Here is a 6,000-nt window from a genome sequence, read left to right as displayed (position 1 = left end):
CATTAAAGATCATCTTGTTTCATATGGATATTGAGATCTTTCAAAACTTTTTGTTGAAAAGACTATTAGTTCCCCTGTTGAATTACTTTGGTGACTTTGTCAAACATCTTTGCCTCTATAGATGTGGATCTATTTCTAGACTCGTACACTATTTTCTTTTTGGTTTTTTTTTTTACTTTAAGCCTTTTCATTTTTCTAATATAAGCAGTTAATGCTATAACATTACCTCAAATGCTGCTTTCATTGTATCCTAAAATTTTCCAAGTGCTTTGTTTTCATTATTATTCCTTTTAAAGTAACTTATAATTTGCATTATGATTTTTCTCTGATCCATGGCATATTTAGAATATTTTGTTTAATTTCCAATCACTGTATATTAAAAATTTTTAATATTTGCTAATTTTGTCATTAATTATTTTAACAACTTAATTCTATTATAGTCATAAAATACTCTGTATTTCAATGTATGATATTTATTGAGTCTTCTTTAATCTCTCAACAGATGGTCTATTTTGGTGAATTTTCCATATGTACTTGAAATAAATATGCATTTTGATTTTGAATGTTGTATTTTATGCAGCTCAGTTAGGTTAAGTTGGTTGAGAATATTCAAATATTCTTTTTTCTTATTTTTTTTTCTATCAACTACTGGAGAGAGGATAAAAGTCTTCCATTATAATTCTAAATTTGTCTGTTTCTCCCACTACTCTATTTCTGCCTCATGTGTTTTGAAGATCTGTTGTCATGTGTACATTCACTCAGCATGTCTTCTTGAACAATTAACCCTTTGTCAGTAGGAAATGTTTCTTTTTATCTTTAGAAATATTTTTATCTTGAAATCTTCTTTGTATGATTGTAATAATATAGCTGTATCACCTTTCTCATTCTTACTGTTAATATATCTTTTTTTTTACCATCCTTTTATATTTATCTTATCTGTGTCTTTATATTTGAAGAGTGTTTCTTATAGTCAGCATATAGTTTTGTCTTTATGCTTTAGTCTAATATTAATAGGGTTTAATATTATTACTGAGTCACATTGGTTTTCTATTTTTTTTCTATTTTCTTATTGTTCCTTTTCTTCTACTCTTAGACTAATCAAAAATTTTTAGTATTTCATTTTTTATTCTTTATTTTTTATGTATAGACCTCTCTGTTAGTTTTAGTATTTAGTATATGTTCAGTAATCACCCTCCCATCCTTCCTGCTGTTGTTGATATACATTTTACTTCTACATATAAAGAAAATCTACAATACAGTCTTATTTTCTTTGTTCCAAGAATCAAATACTGTTTAAAGAAATTAATAAATGAGGAAAATGTGTTTCATATTCACTCCACGTATTTGCCATTTCTAGGGCTCTTCATTCATGTAGGCTTAAGTTTCCATCTTGTATCATTTCTCTTTAGCCTGAAGAAATTCCTTCATTTCTTGTGTAATAGGTCAACCAGTGGTGATTTTTTTGGTTTTTCTTATCTTAAAATGTCTCTATTTTACTTTCATTTTTGATTAACATTTTCACTGGATATGTAATTTTAGGTTGACAATTTTTCCCCCCAGTATTTTAAAGGGATTATTCTATTGTCTTCTGACTTTCAGTATTTCTGATAAGAGATAAACAGTCATTTTTATACTTTGTTTCTCAGAATCATTTTCTTCCTGGTTTAAGATTTCTCTTTTAACCATAGTTTTCTAGCAATTATGATAAAGTATTCATTGGTATGTCCTTCATTTTACCTACTGGAAGATCCTTGAGCTTTTGGATTTGAAGTTTATATTTTTTGAGTTAACTTGAAAAATTATCAGCCTTGATCAGATATTTTTCTATCTAACATTTTTATCATCTTCCCCTTGGGCTCCAGTTCAGCATATTTTTGAATATTTGATATTGAATCACAAGTCACTAAGGTTTTTTTCATTACTGATGACAGCAATACCATACGCTATGTAATTACTGTAGAAAATTCAATGGATTCACAACATTGAGTTGTATATGTATACACATAAAATGTAGTTATTTACTTATTGTGGTAGGCAACTTCTGATGTAGATTACCAAATCTCTGCCTCCTTGTATTCCCACTCATATCATTCCCCTTACCTTGAGTATGCTGGATCTAGGAATTTGCTTCTAGTGAATAGAATACAGCAAAATCAAATAGAAGTCACTTCTGTGATTAGGTGACAATAGACTCCTCCACTGGCTTGCATTCATTCTCCTTGTTCATTACAGTAAAGCAAGTTACAACATGGAGGAGCCCACAAGTCAATAAACTAAAGATAGTTCAGTCACTCAGTCATGTCTGACTCTTTGTGACACCATGAACTGCAGCACGCCAGGCCTCCCCGTCCATCACTAACTCCTGGAATTCACCCAAACTCATGTCCATTGAGTCGGTGATGCCATCCAACCATCTCATCCTCTGCCATCCCCTTCTCCTCCTGCCTGCAATCTTTCCCAGCATCATGGTCTTTTCAAGTGAGTCAGCTCTTTGCATCAGGTGGCCAAAGTATTGGAGTTTCAGCTTCAACATCAGTCCTTCCAATGATCGGCTCTGACCAAAACCCAAAGAGGAACTGATGCCCTCTGTCCAAAGCCTACAAGGAACTGAAACCTGCCAGCAACTATATGAGTAAGCCTGGGCATGGATCCTTTCCCAGTTGAACTTTCAGGGAAAAACTTGAGCCTCAACTGTCATCTGAAAGCAATCTTTCTCATTTAGAGGGCCCAGATAAGTCATGGGTAGATACCAGAGACATTATGACATAAGCTGTTGTTTTAAGTTGCTAAATTTTTGGGCAATTTGTTACACAGCAATGGATGACTAACACACTTTTCCTGTGTAGCATTTTTAAACTTATTACCTTCTTCCTTTATTAGCTGTTATAAATAATGCTGTATAAATAGCCATGGGCACATACTACATATTTAGAAAGGAATTTTCATAAGTAAAAATGATGAGTCAAAACATATGAGCAGTATGCATTCTGATAGTGCATATAAAAAGTTTTGGGAATGATAAGATTAACATGTATATGCATAAGAATGAGACACAAATTCATGACGTATTCCATGTTTTTTAAACCTCAATTTATCTCTATTATTAAAAATTATTTGCTTTCTGGTGATTTACTATCTAAACACACAAGCATATATTATCTACATGATAAATATTTTTATTTATATACTTGTATATGTAGATCTTTTTTTTTCTCATTTATGTCGCCATGGATTTATTTATTATAAAAAGTTACTTCTAGTGTTTTACAGTTTAGAAACAATGTACAATGTTGTTGTTCAGTTGATAAGTTGTGACCAACTCTTTGTTACCCCACGAATTGCAGGATGTTAGGCTTCCCTGTCCTTCATTATCTCCCAGCGTTTGCTCAAATTCATGTCCATTGAGTTGGTGATGCTATCTGTCTTATCTTTTGCTGTCCTCTTTTCCTTTTACCTTCGATCTTACTGTACATTTTTTGAAATATAAATTCCATACTCTTTTTACAAAGGAGTGAAAGCAATTCAGTGAAGGAAGGGTAGCCTTTTCAACAAATGGTGCTAGAAAAGGGGCCATCTACAGATAAGGAAATTATGCTCAAGTTAAACCTCAGATTAACTCAAAGTTGACTATGGACTTAAATCATTAGCTCAGTCAGTACAGAATCTGTCTGTAATGCAGGAGACCTGGGTTTGATTCCTGGGTCAGGAAGATCCCCTGGAGAAGGAAATGGCAACCCACTCCAGTATTGTTGCCTGGAGAATCCCATAGACAGAGGAGCCTTGAAGGCTACAGTTCACGGGGTTGCAAAGGTCAGACATGACTTAGCGACTAAATCACCACATAAAGTGTTAGTAAAAACAGAAAGAAAAGATTTTAACATCTAAGACTAGGCAGAGTCTTTAGATCTGGCACCAAAACACAATCCATAAAAGAAGAATTTGATAAATTGGACTTCATCAAAGTTAAAAGATTTTCCTCTGTGAAAGTCCAGGTTGAAGAAGATGAAAGATAAGCAATAAACTGTGGAAATATTTGTAAACTACATATTCAACAAAGGACTAGTATCCTGAATATATAAAGAACACTCAAAACTCAATAGCAAAGCAAAACAAACACTCAAATTAGAAAATATGCAAAAGACACAGATTTTTCAATGAAGACGATATGCAGATGGCAAATAAGCTCATGAAATGATATTTAACATAATGAACCAGCAGGGAAATGTATATTAAAACCATAATGAGGTATCACTACATACAGATCAGAATGGTGACAATAAAAAATAGTAACATTATCAAGGGCTAGCAAGGATGTGGAAAAACTAAACCACTAATATTTTATTGATGGAAATGTAAGATGCTATAGCCATCCCTGAAAACAGCTGGTCAGTTTCTTATAAAACTAAACATGAAATTACCTTCAGTTCAGTTCAGTCACTCAGTCATGTCCGACTCTTTGTGACCCCATGAATCGCAGCACGCCAGGCCTCCCTGTCCATCATCGACTCCCGGAGTTCACTCAGACTCACGTCCATCGAGTCAGTGATGCCATCCAGCCATCTCATCCTCTGTCGTCCCCTTCTCCTCCTGCCCCCAATCCCTCCCAGCATCAGAGTCTTTTCCAATGAGTCAACTCTTCGCATGAGGTGGCCAAAGTACTGGAGTTTCAGCTTTAGCATCATTCCTTCCAAAGAAATCCCAGGGCTGATCTCCTTCAGAATGGACTGGTTGGATCTCCTTGCAGTCCAAGGGACTCTCAAGAGTCTTCTCCAACACCACAGTTCAAAAGCATCAATTCTTCGGCGCTCAGCTTCCTTCACAGTCCAACTCTCACATCCATACACGACCACTGGAAAAACCATAGCCTTGACTAGACGGACCTTTGTTGGCAAAGTCATGTCTCTGCTTTTGAATATGCTATCTAGGTTGGTCATAACCTTCCTTCCAAGGAGTAAGCGTCTTTTAATTTCATGGCTGCAGTCACCATCTCCAGTGACTTTGGAGCCCCCAAAAATAAAGTTAGCCACTGTTTCCACTATTTCCTCATCTATTTCCCATGAAGTGATGGGACCAGATGCCATGATCTTCATTTTCTGAAACGAAGCTTTAAGCCAACCTTTTCACTCTCCTCTTTCACTTTCCTCAAGAGGCTTTTTAGTTCCTCTTCACTTTCTGCCATAAGGGTGGTGTCATCTGCATATCTGAGGTTATTGCTATCTCTCCCAGCAATCTTGATTCCAGCTTGTGCTTCTTCCAGCTCAGCATTTCTCATGATGTACTCTGCATAGAAGTTAAATAAGCAGGGTGACAATATATAGCCTTGACGTACTCCTTTTCCTATTTGGATCCAGTCTGTTGTTCCAATTGCCTTAGAAACCCCAAATTGTACTCCTGAATATTTATTCCAGAGAAATTAAAACTGTGTTCCCATAAGCACATACATGTGAATCTTTATAGTGGCTTTATTCATAATAGCCCACAAACTAGAGACAGCTCAGATGAATTCAGCAGGTGAATGGTTAAATTGTGGTACATATATACAATACAAGAAATAATCACTCAGCAATAAAAATAAGAAAGCTATTGATACATGCAGGAACTTGAATGGATCTTCAGGAAATAATCTGAGTGAAAAAAATCTAATCTTCAAATGTTACATACTATTTAATATTTTATATAACATTTTTCAAATGACAAAATGCTATAAATGCAGGAATTAGGGACAAGTGATAGAGAATGGGAGGGAGGAAGGTATGATTGTAAAAGTAATGAGGGAATTTTGTGATGATGGAAGGTCCTGTATTTAGACTGTGGTGGCAAATATGCAAACCAATACACATGATTAAATTCTATAGAACTAAATATACATAACATAACACATACATATACATAACATGTACATATACATAACAGTATAATTGTGTACAAGTAAAATTGGAGACAGTGGAGTGATATTTGTGGCTCGTATCAATGTCATGGTCTTGGTTGTGATATTATACT

Source organism: Bubalus bubalis, chromosome 18 (genome assembly GCF_019923935.1).
Source record: "Bubalus bubalis isolate 160015118507 breed Murrah chromosome 18, NDDB_SH_1, whole genome shotgun sequence".
Taxonomy (NCBI): domain Eukaryota; kingdom Metazoa; phylum Chordata; class Mammalia; order Artiodactyla; family Bovidae; genus Bubalus; species Bubalus bubalis.
The sequence above is the reverse complement of the archived record's forward strand: the minus strand, read 5'-3'. Positions refer to the sequence as shown.